This window comes from Grampus griseus, assembly GCF_964374135.1.
Source record: "Grampus griseus genome assembly, chromosome: 17".
Taxonomy (NCBI): Eukaryota; Metazoa; Chordata; class Mammalia; order Artiodactyla; family Delphinidae; genus Grampus; species Grampus griseus.
Genome location: NC_139011.1, coordinates 65,051,961 through 65,074,673, shown reverse-complemented (window position 1 = coordinate 65,074,673; position 22,713 = coordinate 65,051,961).

Here is a 22,713-nt window from a genome sequence, read left to right as displayed (position 1 = left end):
CTGTGCATAACAATACTAATCCCCTCAGGGATTGGTGTTTCAGCAGGGCTAATAAAATGACTGTTAGATTAAACAAAGAGTCGTGACTGGCGTCTGCTTGTTTACCCTCGGCTCTGTTTGAAAGGCTTGTCTTCATGGGCCAGTGCTGAGTTTATTAATCAACAGCATTAGTGTAATTGTGGAGTGGAAGGCGTCTTCTCGCTGAGAGGCGTCTCTCTCTGAGAGTGGCTAGTTCCACATCTACCTACAGATAATAGAGCCTCTGTGTTGCCACTATGTTTCTGCCACAAGGTTAGAAAGCTTAAAAAACTTCATTCTGATGCGTATAAAATGGATGACTAATAAGAACCTGCTGTATGAAAAAATAAATAAAATTAAATTTAAAAAAAACATTCAGAAGCTGATTACTCTGCATAGGCTGGAATTTAGCTGTGACAGTCTTTTGACAGTCTGTGTGCTCTTTTAAGGTTCCGGATTGTCCTAGTAACCTGTAATCTCCAGCATCTGACCCAAGAACCTCTGGATCCACGACCTGGCAGAGATCAGGCACTAAAGAAAGGTTTGTGGACTGCCTGCTCTATGGGTTACACTGGACTGAACTTAAGGGCAGGTGAAGTAGCATGATGATATTGTGGAACGATGGAAAGGTTCTCCCCAAATCTTCAGTAGTGATGGCAGGTTGCCATCAGTTCTACCCTTTGAATGGAATTCCTTGGAAGGGTAATATTGAAGAAGTTGTCACTGGTCATTGACCTGTGAATGTGGACTTTTGAAAGACTGGTGAAGGATAGAGCATTCAACTTCACCACCTGCACAGTTTTCCCATCAGCATCTGTGTTCAGGGAGTACAGAACTGGGGTCAGCTGCATACCTTAGTGTCATTTAGTTGAAGGTGGTAATGTATTGGGGAAAACCAATAAAGAAAAGAATCAGGAACGGGGAAAGAGAATAACCTTGAGTCACTGCTGTCTGCCTGACATTTTACATACATGAAGCCCTCATTTTTAAAAGGAAATGCCTTATAGGGATATTGACTTTTTATTTGTGATAATATAGTCAGTTACATTGATCAATTGCTTTTCTCCTTACTCTTAGCTGAAAGGGATCACTAAGACAGAAAGAGAATTCAGAGGAGGGTGTTTCAGGGTCATTTTGGAAGCTGGGCAGAGGGTATGTTGTGGTGGTAAGCGTCAGCCGGCTGAGCTGACCTTAGAGACGGATGTGGGCCCAGGGAACTCCAGCATCAGTGGAGGTGCTGGCAGGAGGGTCACAGGAGACTAACACTCCCCCTTTCCCGCCCTGCCGCCTCCTCCCACAGCGTGCTCCCCTCTCCCTCCTGCACCGCGCTGCCCATCGTAGGCAAGTCTTCCAGCTTCTGGGACAGACCCCTCTGATGCCAGGGGAAAAACTATAGTAGCCTGGCCCTTACTCCACCTGCCCGCTCTCCATCCTTAACCCTGTGCCCAGCTCTCAGCTCTTGCTGTCTGTTTGGAAGCCCAGTGCCCGCAGATTCCCTACTCCAGCACCTAGAAGACCTTCCTGGATTATGGCCTTAATGTTGGTCCTGAACCCTGGCTCTTGAGAGAGACCCAGGAGAAGAGGAGTCCCTCTTCTACTGAGAAACACATCGAAATGTTGGACACTGGGGACTTGAGTGGCAATGCAGTGCGAGAGGGACCTGGAGACATCCCAGGGGAGATTCTGGCTCCCACGGAGCTGGGAACAGGAGCTGGATCCTCTCAGGAACAGAGCTGCCTGGAGTACTGAGACCTGGAGAGGAAGCCACGCCAGCATTCAGAGCAAAAAGCAGGGGTTCAAACCCTGGGGGTGTGGGAGCAGAGGTGGGGTTCCGGAGCTGCATGGGAGACTGGAGTCAGCTCAGTGTGCATTGTCTGAAGACTTCATCCACGTCCCAGCCACCAAGCTGAGCCAATGGCCACCAGCAGCTTTAGACTGAAAGCAGGAAGCTAGAGCAAGCGGGGAGCTTAGAGCCCGTACAGAGTACCTCAGAAACGTGACAGCACTTGTCCAGGGCCACACAGCTGGAGGAGGCAGAGCCAGGGCGAGATCCAGTCCTCTGAACTCCAGGGAACGCCTTTTCTGTTAAAACCTCCACCTCACCTGCGACATCCAGGTCCATTCTGACCTTGGGTTGAAAGGGACGCTGAAATCGCCCCAGGCAACCATACAGGAAAATAAAATGGGATTCCAGAGGTATTTGAGCTACGTATTAACAACAACAACAACAAAAAGTCACTGGCTTTAGCTGCCAGCTCAGCATCTCTGCATTCTTGCGTCTGTGCCCCATTTTTATCCCCCAAATCATGGCCCCCATCATAGAGGACAAATTCTTTTAATTTGTCCTCTAGTGTTTAAACACTGAAAAATAACGATGGCTGGTGGTAAAGATCTGCTTTTTTTCCCCCGGCTTTCTGCTTGTGAAAACAAAGAGATTGTAATATTATTTAATTTTTCCTTTTATCTTTGGCCGGACTTGTCCATTTCAGACACTTTTTAGGCAGTGTCCTCTCAAGACCTCTCATTCCCATCAGTGTTTCTTAATAATAGTTAAATTATTTCCTACCCAACAGTAGTATCGTTTTCTCAGGCAGGGCTTCCTTTTTAAAGATTCTACAAATCGTGGTTTTAAAATGCATAATGTAGACAGGAACAAGATGGTATCTAGCCATTTACAATTAAGATCTCGTTCCCTTTGAAGTTTAATTACTGCTGTTTGGTAATGAAATGCAATATTTTTACACCAATTTTAATTTCAAAATAGGGATGATCAGTAGAAAAAAAAAACTTTTGTAGAAATTTCCAGAAGGTAATTTTTATTATCAAATTACATTTTGATGTTACACAGGACTTTAAGAAAATGAAAAATGATAATAAAGAGGATTTTATTTAAATTCTCAGGGGAAAATATAGTTGTATACATATATCATCTCAGTAACTTTTTACAAAACAATCTCGATGATCAAAAATTACCTTTAGGCATTTTTTCTTACATTTAAAAATTGTTTCTGTTTATTTGTTCACAAATTAATTACAAAAATATTTATTTTTTTAAAAACATCATTAATCCAAATATATTATTTGTAGAACCTATAACTGAAGGTAAAACTGTTTGGTTACCTTACCTTAAGTGCCTTAACTCAATAATATAATGAAAAGGGGTCCAACAAACCCACTAAGGAACAGAAAAGTTGTCTTGCATCTTTTTAAAAACTTTTCATAAAATTCACTCATGCTAAGTGTACAGCTTGATGATTTTTAGTCCATTTACACACTTTTACAACTATTTCCACAATCCAGTTTTATACTACTTCCATCAATTCAAAATATTTCCATGTGCCCTAAAAGCAGTCAGTCTTCTCTCCCACCCTCCGCCCTAAACAACCTTTGATCTGTTTTCTGTCTTTATTGTTTGGCCTTTTCTAGAAATTTAAGATACATGGAGTCATACCCTGTATAGTCTTTGGTATCTGGCTTCCTTTGCTTAGCATAATGCACTTTGAGAATAATCCATGTTGGAGTGTGTATTAATAGTTTCTTCCTTTTTGTTGCTGTTGTATGAATTCACAGCCCTCCATATCCACGCATTTAGCATCCCTGGATCCAACCAATCCCAGATTTCTAGTTTTTCCCTATCGTAAATAATGCAGCTATGAACTTTTTCATACACATCTTCTTGTGGACACATATTTTCATTTCTCTTGGTTAAATACTTAGTTGCTGAGTCATATGGTAAGCATGTATTTAGCTTTGTACGAAACCTCCAAACTGTTTTCAAAAGTGGTTGCACCATTTTACATGCCCGGCAACACTGTATGAGATGTCTGCTGAGCTCAGCGTGTGTCCAATCTAAATAAGAATATGAAGCTCTAAGTCACCCTGGAAGTAGGAGGAACTCAGGGATTTTGTCATATCAACCTCCAAGATCCTTCTCTTCCAGTCCATAGGGTGGTTAACTGGGTTCCTAGGGCTGGACGGAATCTAAATTTTAACCCTGGCACAGTCTCAAGGGTTTGATCTTGACCTGACATATACAGTTGAAACGCATAGTAGTCCTAAAAAGAGACACTTCTCTCTAAGTATAAAAGAAAACGCTGCCACACTTATGCAATTCTGGTTGCTTTTTCGTTACTGAAATATAAACTGTTCTTTCATGTTCCCTTTCTCTTGGACTTGAGAAATTGACACAAATATCATGCGAATAAAATGATTACTTTTGGTCCTACGAAGAGCTTGATTTCAACTTGAAACCATCACATAACTATATGCTATTGAAAAGAGGTAAGAGTAAGCACTTAATTTAAAAGGATTTGATAGTTTTAAAACTTTTCAGTGGAGGGGATTAGCTGCCATTCTTTCACACGTTGCTTGATCAGTGTGACAGATTCTGCTAGTTGCCTCTCAAATACATCCTCCCCCTCTTGCTTTGTAATTAGACCCCAGTATTAACTTGGCGCAGATAAATGACACATTCCATGCCTCCCCGGCAGCAAGGGACGGCCATGTTACTAAGTTTTGGCAAAGGAATCAAATACAGAAGTGTCATGTGCCATTTTGAGGAAATTTCTTTAATAAGACAGGTCATACTCTTCTTCACTTCTCTTCTTCCTTCCTTCTGTTTTGAATGTGGATTTTATATGATGGCCAGAGCTCGAGAATCCATCGTGTGCCATGAGGATGAGGATTGGTAGAGCAAATAACAGAAAGAAGGCTGGACCTTGGATGATTATGTAGCTACTAAAGCAGCTGTGCTACAGATGTCTGAATTTCTTTTTCATAAAAGAAAAATTGACTTTCTTCTTGCTCAAGCCATTGTTCGTTTGTTTAATCATATGGATTAAATGTAATCCTAAATCATGCAATAATTTAATAATCAATGGTATCTTTAAGAGCTTACTCTGTACAGCAAAGGAAACCATCAACAAAATGAAAAGACAACTCTCAGCATGGGAGAAAATATTTGCAAACAGTGCGGCCAACAAGGGATTAATCTCCAAAATATACAAACAGCTCATGCAGCTCTATGTCAAAAAACCAAACAACCCAATCATAAAATGGGCAGAAGATCTAAATAGTCATTTCTCCGAAGAAGATTATGGCAATGGCCAAAAAGCACATGAAAAGATGCTCAATATCACTAATTATCAGAGAAATGCAAATCAAAACTGCAATGAGGTATCATCTCACACTGGTCAGAATGGCCATCGTCAAAGAGTCTACAAACAATAAATGCTGGAGAGGGTGTGGAGAGAAGGGAACCCTCCTGCACTGTTGGTGAGAATGTTAACTGGTACAGCCACTATACAGAACAGTATGGAGGTTCCTTAAAAAACTAAAAATAGAACTACCATATGATCCAGCACTCCCACTCCTGGGCATATATCCAGAGCCAACCATAATCTGAAAGGATACGGGCACCCCAATGTTCCTTGCAGCACTATTTACAATAGCCAAGACATGGAAGCCACCTAAATGTCCATTGAGATGTGAATGGATAAAAAAGATGTGCTACATATATACAATGGAATATTACTCAGCCATAAAAAAATGAAATAATGCCATTTGCAGCCACATGGATGGACCTAGAGATTATCATGCTAAATAAAGTAAGTCAGAAAGAGAAAGACAAATATCATACTACATCACTTACATGCGGAATTTAAAATATGACACAAATGAACTTATTTACGAAACAGAAACAGACTCAGAGACATAGGAAACAAACTTATGGTCACCAAAGGGGTATCGTAGCGGGGAGGGATAAATCAGGAGCTTGGGATGAACACACACACACTACTATATATAAGATAGATAATCAACAAGAACCTACTGTATAGCACAGGGAACTCCACCTAATATTCTGTGATAACCTATATGAAAAAAGGATCTAAAAAAGAGTGAATATATGTATATGTATAACTGAAGCACTTTGCCGTACACTTGAAACTAACTCAACATTGTAAATCAACTGTAATCCAGTAAAATTAAAATATTTTTAAAAAAGAACTTACTGAGGGCTTCCCTGGTGGCGCAGTGGTTGAGAGTCCGCCTGCCGATGCAGGGGACACGGGTTCGTGCCCTGGTCCGGGAAGATCCCACATGCCGCAGAGCGGCTGGGCCCGTGAACCATGGCCGCTGGGCCTGCGCATCCGGAGCCCGTGCTCCGCAACGGGAGAGGCCACAACAGTGAGAGGCCCGCGTACCGCAAAAAAAAAAAAAAAAAAAAAGAACGTACTGAAAATATTATATTTGGTAAAAGCAACTGTACTCTACAAATTGGGAATTTATACCTTTTTTCTCTAGTATTGAGAGGTCTACCTCACGCACTCTTTCCCTTGGTAAGAAAACAGCTGATCTTACTGGTGAGTTTAGGGAAAGAACACAGCATTCACTGGTCTTTTTTTCAGGAGAGGCTGCTCCCAGCTCCTCCAGTGGTCAGTGGTTGGCTCCGCCCATAGCAGCAGAACATTATAGTCACTGAGGGAAAGTCAACCTTGTGAGGAAATTATTCAGCGGCCTAATACAGCCTTGTATTTCCCATCTAGCTTTATCAATATGTAAACTGCTGTTTTTCATCTCCACTATTTTGTTTCTCAGTTGGCTTTGATTTGGGGCAGGGGGGCTGGCACATATACAGGAATGCTTATTTATCTCCCTCAAACCCCAAGAATAAAGGTCAGTAGGAGGATGAGGACTTGCCCATCAGGTTTTGCTAAGATATTTTAGTAGTTCAACTTTTATGAATGATATCATGCAGCAAAGATAACATAACTGCTCTTGGATTACTTCTGGGAGATAACTGACAAAAAGAAAATTCGTATTTGAAATTCTTTCTTCATTTTTAAGTAAACTCTGTTCCATCAGTGTTTATATAATTTCTTTTTTTTTCTGTTCTGGAAAATATTTGCCAGATTTTAGAAGGATGCCTTTATAGAAACATTGCTTCGTTCCGGAATCATACAGACACAGGTTACAGGAAAAGAATTACAAAGTTTGAACTCATCTAGACCCTATTGTGGAAGAACCACAACCTGGCAAAATAATTGTTTGCATAAATATCCTGCAAGCCACAATATGGGGTCTTTACTACATAACTGTAGACAACTTGGATTTCAAAACATTTTACCACATTCTCTTTTCAGGATACAAAGTTGAAACCATTGGCTCTTTCACTAAAAATGGAAAAAAAAAATGATAAATTTATCAAAGTCCATACTTGAAGCTTTTTATTATATTTAAGGGCCATTATTCTATTAAAAGAAAATTTCTTACAAATGGTCATTTAATTTAATCAAACGTCATTATTATAAAATTGAAAAATGTGTATAATTTTTTCCTTCAAGTTTGAGATACTGCATATTAATGACTTTCCAGATATTGAATCTTCCCTGTTTTCTTCAAATAAGTCATTTATGATCAAGGCATATTATTTAAAATATATGGTTGCATTTATTAGCCAATATTCTATGTGGGATTTCCATATGTACATTCTTAATTGAAATATGTCTTTCGTTTTGGTTTTAGTTTGGGGGCTAAGAATAGGTTTTTGGTTCATGTATTATGTTTGCTTTGTTAAGCTGAATTGTGAACCATACCACTTGCTATGTTCTGAAACAATTTAATGGTACATAAATTTTCTTTGAAATATGTAAATAATTCACTTGTAAAAATCTAAAGTATTGTATGTAGACTGATAAATGTTTAAATTTGATCCTTGGCGATTAGTCCACTCATATTAAATACTTCATACTGAAGCAATTTGGTATTGCATACCATTGGGCCTGGTACTTTGTAATAGTAGTAACTTTCTTTATGTATTTATCATGTTCTCTTTGTTTTACCATTTGTTTCGCCTCTAGTTAGATTTTCCAAAGTTTGTTTACTCTTTCTCCCAAAGAACCATATTTCATTATTTTCTAAATATTCGGCTCCTAGATTAATTAATCCCATAATTTTCCATTACAGTACTTCTTCTGAAATAACTATAAATGTCTGTATTTATATAAGTAGCAGATGTTTAAAGAAAGTTTTCTATAATGTGTAAAAGACACAGTATTTTATGTAATATTGTTTCTGTTTGGAGTCTCTAATGAATCATTAAACTCTCAAACCTCCTTTTTACTATAAAGCAATTCTCAGTCTGAAAGGGAAGAGAGACATACAAACAAAAAACTATAACACAGACACAGATAACAGATAATTAGCATATTCGCTAATAAGTATGTTCCAGAGAGATACAGAGGGGATTACAGAAACTCAGATCTGAGTTCAGTTATCCATCTAGGACTGGGGGAGTCAGGGAAACACTCTTGGAGGAAAGTGATATTTGAGCTTGGTGCTAAAGAATGTGTAGGAAATTCAAGCAAAGCTGGGAAAGGGGAAGGGTTAAGGCATTCCAGGGAGAGAAGAGAAAAGGAACAAAAGCATAGAAATGAGAAAAGGCATTGTGTGTGCTGGGAACCATTGCCTGCCATTGGGGCCTGCTAGTGAGAGATAAGGTCAGGCAGAGAGGAAGCCCTCCGATGCCCTGCTCAGGAGTTGAACTCTATCCTAAGTGACAAAGGTTTAACCACAAAGGAGATTTGAAGTTGGGCAAATTTCCCTTCGGGCTGTATGGAGGATGTATTTGAGAGACAAGAGAATGGGAAACAGATGAGGTAGAGTGGAAGAGTGATTGAGAGACGAGAAAGTAGAGATTAGAATTTTTTGAAAAATTTGTATTGGAGTATAGTTGATTTACAATGTTGTGTACAGCAAAGTGAATCAGTTATACATATATCTACTCTTTTATTTTTATTAGGTTCTTTTCCCATATAGGCCATTACAGAGTACTGAGTAGAGATCCCTGTGCTACACAGCAGGTTCTAGAGATTAGAAAGTATTGATCGTGGCTTCAAGAAGTTTGGGGATTATAAGGAGAGAAGCAAATTGGATGGTGGCTGGTGGGAGCAAAGGTCAAAAAAAGGTTTGGAGGATTTTGTTTTTTAGGAATGGAAATATATTTCTCTTCTTACATGCTGAGGAGAAGGAACTGATGGAAAAGGGGAGTTAGAAAAGAAAGAGTTGTTCTTCCCAGATGGCCTCTTCTAGAGTGGAAAGTGGTCCATCCACTTATCTCCTGTTTCTACGGTGCTTATTCATCCGTGCCCCTACCCTGTGCTCAAGCCTTTGGAGCTGGTGCTGTATGTAAGCTTTCTGTATGTTATGTTTAAAATCAGTCACTCCCACGATGAAAGCAGATTTCTTCTGAAGCCATAGATATTTAGATTGTGCTTCTGGCTTGGTGTCATAAAGAGAAATGGTTAGTTAAGGCTGATCACAAATGAGTCTGTTTCAATCGGAGTCATAAAGAGCATGCTCGCTTTAGCTGCAGCACTGCTGTCACCTGCTGGACGCCTTCAGAACAACAGCTTTTCAACGCTCTTCCACTTGTTTTCCTTCTGTACTTCTTGAGCAGCAAGACCCATTATTTAAAGTCACACGCGCACACTCACAAAAATACAATTAGACATTTATAGTTCCCTGTTTGTTAATCAGGCGGTAACTATCTACGGGCAGTGCACCACACAGCCGCATGCTTGGGTCATCCAGACCAGCCAGCATCCTCAACTTGGGCAGCATCTGCTGGGTAATGGTTTGATTATTAAAAGAAGTATCAATGCCATAGCAAAGAAGCTATTTAGTGAATTCCTAACTTCATCCTCTAAGCCATTACCATAATAGATATTAATTTCATTTGAATTGTTATTACTAATGTTTGCTTCTCAGAAGCTAGCATTACTACTCTCCAATACAGAGGATAATTTATAAAGAAACACAAATTGAAGAAGATATTTTTAATTTTTAACCTACTTCCCCCACCCCCAGTGGAATAGTATGTGGGGGCTCTCTGACCTCTCACTTTATAATTTTGAACAATTTAAACAGTTAGGTCATTGGTTTGAATTAGAGATAGTGAAAGATTTTTTTTTTTCTAAAAGCAAAGTAGCCTTGATACACAAAAGGCATTTACTGTTTTATGTCATTTAGCAGATTTTGAGAATGGAAATGCCAGCTTCAACTGCTTAGACTTGGTTCAGTTTTCCTAATCACCCAAATGATGGCAGCATATCCAAATTTTATTGAATTGGAACACAAAAGGGAAAAGAATTCACCTCCACTTGTTCAGTACTGCTAAATACTACTTTTCTAAACTTAGCTCCATGTAATTTCAGTCTTCAAAGGTTTGTAATCTTAATACTATAATGTTTTATATTGTGAACAAAGGACTACATAATCACCGTAACCGCATCTGCAATTTTCCTGCTAGTAAATGGCATTTTGATTAGCACATGGCTCCTTCCTTGGGCATTAAGAGACCACGTAGTCATTTCTAGATCAGTACCATCCAGTAGAACTTTCTACCATGGCGGTAATGTTATATATGCTGTCCAAAACAGTAGCCACTGGCCACATGTGGTTAATGAGCCCTTCAATGTTCTAGTGCAATTAGAGCTACTAGCATGTAGCACTAATACTAAGTGTGGTAGTGCTGCTGAGGGACTCCTTTTTTTTTTTTTTTTTTTTGCGGTACGCGGGCCTCTCACTGCTGTGGCCTCTCCCGTTGCGGAGCACAGGCTCCGGACGCACAGGCTCAGCGGCCATGGCTCACGGGCCCAGCCGCTCTGCGGCATGTGGGATCCTCCCGAACCGGGGCACGAACCCGCGTCCCCTGCATCGGCAGGCGGACTCTCAACCACTGCGACACCAGGGAAGCCCAGGGACTCCATTTTTAATTTGATTTACTTTGAATTAATTTAAACAGAGAGAGCCAGTTGTGGTAGTAGTTACCATACTGGAGAATACAGTTCTAGTTCTAGATGATACAAATAACTTGGTCAATGGGTCAAAATTTTTCTCCTAACATCCAACTGATCAATGTTACTTTGTAGGTTAAAGCTTGCTCAGCTATTTTAAGTGCATTTACTCAGAAAATGTTGTCTCAGAATTAAACCTTTTTTGTTGCCATATTTTTTTTTAATCCAAGTATAGTTGATTCACAATGTTGTGTTAGTTTCAGGGGTACAGCACAGTGATTCAGTTGTACAGAGATATTCTTTTTCAGATTCTTTAGGTTATTACAAATTCTATAGGTTATTACAAAATATTGAGTATAGTTCCCTGTGCTATACAGTAGGTCCTTGTTAGTTATCTGTTCTATATATAGCAGTGTATATATATTAATCCCAAATTCCTAATTTATCCCTCCCCCCTGCTTCCCCTTTGGTAACCATAAGTTTGTTTTCTATGTCTGCGAGTCTATTTCTGTTTTGTAAATAATTCATTTGTATCATTTTTTTAGACTCCACATATAAGCGTTATCATATGGTATTTATCTTTCTCTGTCTGACTCACTTCACTTAGTATGATCATCTCTAGGTCCATCCGTGTTGCTGCAAATGGCATTATTTCATTCTTTTTTATGTCTGAGTAATATTTCATTGTAAACATGTACCACATCTTCTTTATCCATTCATCTGTGGATATTTAGGTTGCTTCCATGTCTTGGCTATTGTAAATAGTGCTGCAATGAACACTGGGGTGCATGTACCTTTTCAAATTAGAGTTGTCTCCAGATATATGCCCAGGAACCCCTCTGGGTCTTTCTAAAGCTCACCACTGGCACCCCCAACCCATGCCTTCCTACCTCTTTATACTGATGATTCTTTGTTGCTTTTGTTGCTCTTTGGTCGTCCCATCCATTTGCTGCTTTTGCCCATTGACCTCTGTGTTCTACACATCCTCCCCGAATTATCCCATTCACCTCATGGCTTTAATTCCCATTTCTCTGCTGTTGATTTTTTAATCTGTAGCAGCAGCCCTGACCTGGCTATGGCCCTTAGCACATATCCAGCTGCCTAGTGGATATCTCCACTTGGGGGCCTCCAACAAAATACTCAAAACTGACTTTGTGTTCTTCTAAGTGGGCTCTTTGAACAGGCTATATTACAGCCAATTAGTTTCCACGGCAGGTACGGAGCTCCTTCACTGTCTCCCGTGTAATCCATCACCACATTCTATTAATTTTAGCTCCTGATAATTCTCAAATCCATCTCCTTTTTCTCCATCTTTGTGATTACTGCCCTTTTCAATCTTTCATCATCTGTCTCCCAGGGCAGCAGCCTTCTCAATGGTTTCCTTACTTTGTCTGCCTCAAATCCTTTCTCCACACAGCCATGTCTTTTTAAAGACAGCTTCTCCATTTAACACCCTCCGATGGCTCCTGAGTCGCCTAAGGATCAAGTCCAAGCCTCTTGCACTGTGTCTTGCAGTGTTTCCATGACCTGCTCCACCAACTAACCAGCCCTGACCCTTAGCCGTCTGGCCTCCTGCTTTGTCCTGCCGTGATTGCAACTGCTTGTAACTCCCTGGAAACCTCAGTGCATTTCTTTTCTTTCTTTTCGAACCTCTAAGGGTTTATTCATTCGGCTCTCACCCTTGGAACTTTTGTCTGCCGTCCGCATCCCAAGGCACATGCCCCATTTCCTGGCTATTTTCTCCCTATTCAGGCGCAACTCAGACAGCCTTTCCTCTAAGAAGCCTTCTTTCAATTCCCAGGCTAGACAACATCACCCTACTCGGGCTTTTTGCATGTCTTATTTTTGCAATTATAGTGTTGGTTTTCTCACTCAGCTACTTGAAAGCAAGGATTTTCTCTTATCCAATGATTGCACCCAGTAGATGGTCAAAATTTTAATTCAACTTTTAAATGAAACTCATGATCCCATTGTAAGAACTGGTTCTCTCATCATAGTAAGTGTGTAGGAAGTGGAGGGTGAGGTTTTTTTTTTTTTTTTTTTTTTTTTTTGCGGTACGCGGGCCTCTCACTGTTGTGGCCTCTCCCGTTGCGGAGCACAGGCTCCGGACGCGCAGGCTCAGCGGCCATGGCTCACGGGCCCAGCCACTCCGGCATGTGGGATCTTCCCGGACCGGGTCACGAACCCGCGTCCCCTGCATCGGCAGGCGGACTCTCAACCACTGCGCCACCAGGGAAGCCATCGAAAAGATCAGTTTACATTTTTAACCCTACTTGAGTAGAAACTAAGATTTCACATACGTACTTTTAATGATCAAATCTTCAAACCTAAAATTGAGTTCTTTTTATACATCATGGTAGGAAGGATATGTATGTGTAGATGTAGGATAAAATTAGAACAAAATTATATACTTTTAGGTAACAAACCTAGAGATGAATAAAAACAATAGGACGGGCAGATAGTCTCTTGAACTGACACCACTGTATGAGGGTATTAAGGTCCCATAGGAACAGTCAGCAAAGGCACTAGCTTTAAGAAAGGCTATCAATAAGCAACTGAGCAACTTATTCATTCTTTGGATGTCAGCTAAACTCTTCCCAAGCCACCCCGGTGTTTGCTTAACGGTCCCACTTACAAACACTTATGGGGCAGAGATGGAGGATATGCAGAGGCTCGAGAACAGGGGTCCCCCGCACCAGAGCTGGTTCCCCCACCACTGTTGACTGCCCAGCTTGCTAGTAGCAGAGACCAATACCAATGTCACCTGACGGCTGATTACCATAGACCCCTTCTACCTTACAGGGAAAAATTACATGCCCTCACTAGAGTAGATGCTTATTCCGGATATAGGTTTGCCTTTTTGCCTACTATACTTGTCCTGACACCTTCACGTGTGGTACCTTATTTACCTTCCCATTCTCCCATATAGCGTGGCTTCGAACAAAGAAACTCATTTTATGGAAAGAGAAGAGAAGCGATCATACCACAGCCAAATAGTTTATTGTTCTTACCATCTACCTAGGTAGAATTGGCCTATTGAAACCTCAGCTATAGAGCTAATTCTCTGTAAAGTTTCTCTGCAGTGTCCAACAGGATGTGGTGTGTGCATAAAGTCAGCAACAACCATTTGATTCTGTTTCTCCCACAGTCAGAATATGTGAGTCCAGGATCAAGCACGAAAATAGGAAGGGCTTATCTATTATACCTAATAGATTATTCACAAAATTTTTACTTCCCATCATCATACCTTTGAACTCTGGTACATTCCCACAGGAAGTAACAGTTATTTCCCAACTGGAAACTAGGATGGCCACTTGGTCATTTGAGTGTCATCATTTTATAGAACAAATAGACAAAGAAGGAGATCACAGTGCTAGCTAATGTTATTGATCCCAAATAGCAAGATGAAATTTCGTTGCCACTATGTAGGGACAGAAAGGGAGGGGTGTGCCTGGAGCCTAGAGGATTCTATGGGATACCCCCTGATATTTCCATGTCAATTAAAGAAGACAGTGGCAACTCAATTAAGGTAGCATTGCTGAGAACGTAGATCCTTTAGGAATGAAAGTTTGGGGTATTTAGGTAAAATATCCTAACCAGCTAAAGTGCTAATTGGATGCAAAGATAATGGGAAAAGGAAATTATAAATGTAAACTGAAGTTATAAATGTAACTTTTCAGACTTTGCTCACCCACCCTGTCTCAGGTTATCTACCCACCTCATCGCTCTTCAGCCACTGGGCCTGCTTTACTTTTCCTCCTAGCCCTTATCTCTCCCTGAAATCATATTCTGTCTATATACTCTTATTTTTTTTACCATCTTTGTGTCACTGGGTGTAAACTCCACGAGGCCAAGGTATCTGTCTTTGTTTACTGCCTTCTATCTCATGCCAAGAACAGTGAGTGCTCAGCGCTTAGTGAGTCTCAGAAAACATTTCTTAAATCAATGCACTGGTTCATATCTTTTCCTTTTTATGTCTTCCATATTTTAATCTCTGCAGTTTTTAGGTTTGACATAGAACAAAACGGCTGACCCTCTCCCAAACAAGAGAGAGTTCTTCCTGCCTGACCGCCTTTCAGCTGGAGACATTTTTCTTCCTGCCTTCGGACTTGCACTTAAACATCAGGTCTTCTTGGGTCCTAAGCCTGCCAGCCTTTGACTGGAACTTCACTTTTGGCTCACCTGGGTGCCCAGCTTGCTAACTGCAGACCCGTGATCATCGTGTGAGGCAATTCTTACAATACATATATACATGTATTATATGTATATATACACATATATATAAGCAAACAAAACCCCAGACATATTCTACTGATTCTGTTTCTCTGGAAAACCCTGACTAATACACAGAGGTTGTCAATTTTTCCTGTAAATGACGCAGAGATAAACATTATGCATGTCAGACTATCTCACAAGCGAATTCCATTGGTCAATTTCCTCAGGAGGATGATTACAGATGGTTTCATTCTAGTTACCACTGCTGTTAGACACAGACAGACCTCAAGGATCCTACAGATCTTGGCTCACTAAGTTCATTCAAAGGTGCAAACAGAGATCAACACCCTCAAGTTAAATGGAATAGCATTTCAGTAGTACTTTGCAAACCAAGTACCTTCTGACCTGCATCCCCATTTGATAGAGACTGTCTCAGTGCAAAGCCTGTCAATACTAAGGGTCCCTTTCCTCACACACCTTCCTGTTGTGATTACAGTGTGTGTCACCCCATCTTTGAACTGTGTTTTCTAACAATGCGTTCATTTGCTTTGATGAGTTGGTTTCAATAATGAATAAATTTCTCTCTAACGTTTGAAATTACTTAAATCAAGTTTTTTTTTTCTCCCGCTCAGAGATTTCCAGGCAGTGTGTACATTTTAAATTCCAAAACATTTTTGATGATATTTAAAGGAATTTCATTTGTAGGATATTGAGAAACTGACACTTGAAATACAGGAATCAATTTTGTGGGATTTTGTTTTGTTTTCTTATACCTAAGAGGAGTCTAAAATATGTATCTTTTTCTCTGTGCTAATTAGATGTTTATTGGAATATAAGAGAATAAATTATAACTCAGTCTCCTCCAGTTGCACTGTATTTTATTTATACAGTTTTATTGATCGTAAGTCAGAATTTCAGAGACAGAAAGAGAGAAACCCAACAAAGTTGTACGTCAATTAAAAGTTCTTTTTGTTCTGCCTTTGCCACTCTTCTTTGGCATCTCTCTGTACCTATTTTCTTTGGATAATAGAGACTAATCTCAGCCCTTTTTACATCGTCAGTGTCTGCTGGCACAAAGTAAGTGCTAAATAATGATTTTTGATGATCACAATTACTTTTTACTTAAGTGATAGTAGAATTACACGTCAATGCCTTATACAAAGGTAATCAATCAAACACTGGTATGGGTTTGACTTCTGCCAAAATTTATACTCTTTTGAGTAATTCTCCTTGCTTTGTGCCTGGAGATTTTGGTGGCTTTTGTTTGTGTGTTTGCCAAAAAGGCACACTGTCCTCCCTCTCTTAGTTAGATACTTGTATTTTTACACTAATATTTTTATCTCATTGGGAGTTTATTTGTCAGTGTGTGGGCTCATCCTTGTGACTCCCCTGCAGAAAAAGATATGGTAGATCGTTTTCTAAAGGTTTTTGAGACAAACTTATCTTTATCTCCTCTTTTTAAAATTTTCTTAACTACTTCCATTAGGCTTGAATTGGTATTCCATATAACATACAATCTCCAGGCTCTCAAAGACAGGCCTGTCACGTGTCCTGTTTCTGTCTAAGCTTCATTACGTGAGTGTGGGCACCAGTGGCAGGCAGGGCTCCTCCCTAAAGTTGATTCAGTGGAACCATCAGTTCAAGCAGGTGGGTGTCTTCTGCTTTCACAATTTAGAGAGGAAACATATTATAAAGGAATAGAAAGATCTATTAGGTTGAATAATTAAATGTGAAAGATAACATTTATCATTGTAAAATTTCTGATTAATGTCAAGAGAGTCTTTTGCTAGGTACTGTAACCAATTAAAGATCAAGGAACAAAAATATTTGAGACAGGAAGCTGTTGATTAAAGAAAGATATGAAACTCACAGAAAAAAAAAAATCACAGAGAGAACCAATGTAAAGAAGATACTAACACAATTGTTACCAGTAGCAGGAAAGTCATGCTGAGGACAATGCCAAAATATTTAAAAGTCACCTGGCTAACTTAGACCAGTCAGATGTTAAATCATTCAGACGAAATATCCACTTCAGTATTTTAAATTTCAGGCTGTAGTCTCCCAAGGACAGAACCAGAAATTTCATTGCTAACAATTTTAATATGGACAGGAAAGTGATCAGATGTTATGCAATACAAAAAGAATTCCTGAAATCACAAAGTGCTTTCTATGAGACAGGTTTTAATGGCATTTCAAAATTTCCCCCAAAAGGCAGTTAAAGATGTTCTTTCAAAACAAGTCAAGCATGTCACAAGAAGAATAAACTCACCCCAAAAGGAATGGCGCTACAGACCATTTAGTAAATTTTACTTCCTCTGGTCCAGTCATGTGAAGGGTTCTCTCTCCCATCTCATCCACAAGGAAGGCAGAGATTTGGAAGTAGAGTTGGATGTGTGATCTGCTGGCAAGAACCATCTAAAGTGCAAAGGACTTTGAAGATAGAAGGGATGCTGACACCATCCCTCTGACAAGAGATTAGAGCAAAGACTCTCTCTGTCAAACTCAAAGGTATGTTCCTAATTATGCCAGTCAACGCACTCTCAAGCATGCAGTGATTAGATAAACATTATTTTTGCTCATTTATAATTCTTGACCCTGTCAGGTGCCAGGTAGTTGGAGACTGTGTATAGAAATCATATGCATTTATGAGTGCTCATTGACCTAATCCTTTAAAAATCAAGCTCGTATTTCTATAGTACATCCACTAGTTCAAACTAAAGCAGTGCAGAAAAGATAAATAAATAAAGATATTAACAAGAATTGCATATGCATCCAAGCATTTATATATTAAACAGTTTTAAGAACCATAAAAATGGTTGAACCTCGGGTTAGAATTATGGGAAAACATAGAAGAAAGACTAATGATGTATTAAAAGAGCTATCCAATGAGCAGCGAGACCAAAATGAACCTGCATGAACTTCTCTGCGTCTTCCCTAGAGAACCCTGAAAAACAAGAAAAATTGGAAATAGGAAGAGTGAAACTGATCATCTAGAATTGCCAGGTAAGAGCAATCATCTAACTGTAATGAATGTGGAAGGATAGAAAAGACATATCTTGTATAACCATGAGCACAGCAATGCAAGGGTAAAACATGCCAAACGATTATGATATCTGTATATATTGATCAAGATTTGTTGGAATGGTTAATGTTTTAAAGGACTTAGTTTTTACTAGTTTTTATTATAATTCAGTATCATAGAGGATTTAATTTTTGGTGTTGGATTATAAAAATTTGATTATGATTATAATATTAGTTATTTGGGGGAATGGTCTTCCTTTTATTTAATGAAATATGATATTCTCCCACTGGATGGCAGCAATGGCTCAAAAACCAGAGGAGTTTTGAGACGAGCACCTTGCAGTGTTGAAAGTCCCACTTAAAGGATAAGTACAAACCAAACATAGGAACAGATAACTACTAAACTGCAATCATCTAGTTCAGTTACTCATGACACAAAGAATATAATTTCATGAAACTATAGTGCAGAGAAATGAGCAATTTTTAAAAAACGGCTTTTGTCTAACGTTTTATTGGCAATACTGATTATGGTTTCTTACGTTAGAATAAGAAAACCAGTTCAAATGGCATCATACTTACAAATAGATTAACTTCCATCAGACACACAAGTAAGCTCCAAAGAAATGTCAAGGCACTTCTCTTATCCAGAACAAATTTTAAAATTAATAATTTACTTTGAATTATTTTCAAGTAGGAATAATGTCATAACTATCTCAGTGTCCCCTACACCCAAAACATTGGCTGGTACCTATAGATATTCAAAAAAAATTTATTGAACAGAAAGAAAATGAAGATATATCCAATTTTATATGGATATGCAAATGATGTAAAATTCCCTTCCAACCATCCCTGGCTTTCCATCTTTGCAAATGTTGTAAAGGAATGTCAGCATTTATTCACTCTACAGAAGTATTGAGGACTTACCATATATCAGTCACTTGTTAGGTGCTGAGCGTTTAAATATAAATAACACCAGGTTCTTGCCCTCAGGAAATTAATACTCTTATGGAGTAGATACTTGTAAACAAATAATTTTAGAAGCCTCTGGAAATACTTATAGATACACACATATACAAACTGCTGTGCGAGAAGAGAGAAAGGAGCAATACTTTCTAATAACAGATGGGTCTTAAAAGTCTTCAAAAAAGAAACATTGAGGTTTTTTGCAAACTGTTCACCTAACCATCAAAATATATAAATCTGTCATGGGTCAGCAGCATAAAATATCAGAACCATGGTACCTTCCAGAGAAAATGTAGAATTATAAGTCTTATAGCTCCTGTTAAAATTCAGGCTAATATAACGGAGATTCAAAGAAGAGATTCTATAGATAAAGAAAATGTGGTACATGTATATATATATATATATATGCAATGAAATACTACTCAGCCATAAAAAAGAACGAAATAATGCCATTTGCAGCAACATGGATGCAACTAGAGATGAGCATACTAAGTGAAGGTAAGTCAGAAAGAGAAAAACAAATACCATATGGTATCACTTATATGTGGAATCTAAAATATGACACCAATCAACCTATCTGTGAAACACAGTCTCACAGACCTGGAGAACAGACTTGTGGTTGCCAAGGGAGAGGGGGTGGTGGTGGGGGATGGAGTAGCAGGTTGAGGTTAGCAGATGCAAACTATTATATATAGAATGGATAAGCCACAAGGTCCTACTGTATAGCACAGGAAACTGTACTCAATATCCTAAGATAAACCATAATGGAAAAGAATATATATATAATATATATATATATATTATATATATATATAACTGAGTCACTTTGCTGTAAAGCAGAAATTAACACAGCATTGTAAAACAGCTATACTTCAATTAAAAAACAAAAGAAAAACAAAGCAGAGATTCTAAGTGTATGAAAGACATTATCTATCAACTTATTTAGAAAATAGGACAGGTTTGGGCCAGATACAGAATGTGATTTTGCCTCTCCATGTCCCTCTGAATCTTGGTCAAATACTGCAGGAATAGGGGGCTCCCCATCCGCAAAGCGTCATTAGGAAGAGCCCCACAGAGCCCTTGTGGAAGGTGCTCCTTCTTGGGGTCCCTCTGCTTCTAACCCCTCCTCCGTTCCCCTCCTGCATCCAGGCTTCTACTGAAGAGACCTTGCAGATCAGCATCCCCTCATGACTTGTGCCAGCAGCCAGGAGATGCCTCTAAACTCCCTTTGACGTGGTTTACGTAGAATTGAATGGTAGGGAGAGTTCTGTGGTCTTTACTTCTCCTCAAATTCATTTCCATTTTCTCACACAGCAGATTTCAGTGGCTTGACTTTTGTGAGTACAGTTTCCTGTCAGATATTTATTTTGTTTATTTAGTTCTATTTAGTAAATACAGGAAACACTCTCATAGTCATCCCCCAGAACTAGAACCATCAGCTACTAGGAGCTAAAAGTAAGAGGGACTCATAGGCATTTCAACAAATACTGACATTTACACAGAATCTGTCTTCCTTTATTCTAAGAATCCAAAAATAAGGCCCAGGCAATTATTTTTCACATACTTAAGTACACTTCAGCTAAAAATAATGCTATGTTTTAATATCTGTAAGTTAGAATTCTCACCCAAGCAAAAATATTCTGACTCCTTGGGGCTCCATAAACATGGGATGATAAACATCCCTTAGGGAGATTGATCCAATAAAATCGCTCAGCCCCTCAGTGATTTTCCCCTCTCCAATGAAAGTCCTTATTAGGAAACGTAAGAAGAGAACTGACCTAGTTTGGTCTCTGTTAGGTTATGGTTGTCTGATAAGCAATTTCTACACACTCCCTCCTTCAGGCCCAATAACGGTCCTCTTAGGGAGACATTATTATCTCTATTTCCCCTAGGAGAAAATAGATTCAAGGGATTAAATAACATTTCAAAGATCACCTAGCCAGAAACGTGTCAATGCTGGGATTTGAGCCATGGTTGATCTTATTTTAAATGACTACTTCCAGATTTGTGAGATTTAATCTGTTCTTGACACATGTATGGAAGAGTAGACTCTCTTCCTCTAGCCCTGGTTTTGGAGGAAAGGATTGGAGTAATGAGATCATTTTCTACAACGTACAAGATCATGTACATCCAACATCACATTAATAATTAAATATGGTTTAGTCGTACATGTGGTTATGTTTGGGTGCAGGTGAGATTCACAATTCAATAGCAACAAAGAGAATGACTTGGTATTTAGATTATAATATCTAGCCTGTACATCATATCTTCTTTACTCTCTTTGAATATATTGAAACAAAACCACTTTAATGTAAAATGGCTTAACAGTGAAGTAATAGAATGTCCTTGGTTTTTGGTGTGTGTTTGGGTCTTCCTGGTGTTCCAACTATATTCTTGGTCAGGAGATTAGAGCTCCTTCCCAAGACCCTATAGGTTGATATTATTGCCTTCTCTTATCTTTTAAGTTACCTGCCAATCAAGAAGATGGACAATGGCCTTTGTTTTTCATATAGGAGGGCAGAACATTCCAGGCCTTTCCTGGCTCAACAACTTCTCTGAGTTGGTCTTGGGGCTTTAGCATCTCTGTCTCACTTGGTGAGGACGTTGTTGTGGCTTAAGGTGACTCTTTGAGATGCAAGAAAGTAACCCTCACCTCCAAGTTCTGACTCCATTTGTATTTCTCAACTCTCTGCTCCTGTCATGGCTCGTCTGATATCTTAATTTTGGTACCAGTTTAGTCCTTTCATAAGACCCAGCCTAAAAGCAGGCACTGTTCTTCATTTTAAATTTGCTCTTATATTTGTGTTAAACTCCTCTGATTTTCTTCCTAGGGAAGCCTACATAAATTTAACTACAAAAGTCCCTTTTGACCTCTATATGTCATTGGTGCTCAAAATATGTTATCAGTAAAATAGTTTTTGCTGCAAGTAATAAACACCTGGATTCCAATGGTGATATCATCAAGGATCCAGGCGCTATCCATCTCTTCTCTGCCATTCTCTGGTTTGGTTCCACCTTTAGGCTGGTAGCAATATAGCTGCAGCGATTCTAGTTTTCTCATTCTGGTACAATATCTAGAAAAGAGGAGACTATCCTTTCCTTGAAGCTCTCTCTTTGGAGCCAGGAAAGTATTCCCTGGAAGCCCCTGCAGACCTCTCCTCATGTCTCATTGGTCGTTTGCCCATTCTGGATCCACTCGCTGGCAAGAGGTATGGACCTGCCATGACTGGCTTAGGCCAGTTACATGGGTAGAATGAATGTTGGAGAATCAACTACAATATTCATGTGTAGAGAATTTTTTCCAAACATTATAGATAATGGTGATGTTACTGTACTAGTTGGTTGTGGGCTTAGTGTCTTGACACTAGAGTCTATTGAAAACAGAGAAATATTTTATATAGTCTAATGTTACTGTTGGTTGCAAAACTGTAAAGTATGTTTAATGCAATGTTCCTGTTGTATTTATAGGTCCTACCACATGCTGGAGCTCTCTCATATAATGCCAAGAAATGTATCCAAGACTAAAATGTGAATGAATTGTATTATCTACTTCATCCTTTTAGGACAAACATGCAGCCTTAAAAATGTAGGCGGATAAGTGATGCTTTCTACTGTTGCCTAGTTGTAGCGGAGGTCCAGGGGCTGAAAAAAATTCACAGGGATCAGTCTGGTTCTGCAGACATGCTAAGAGATTGTGATA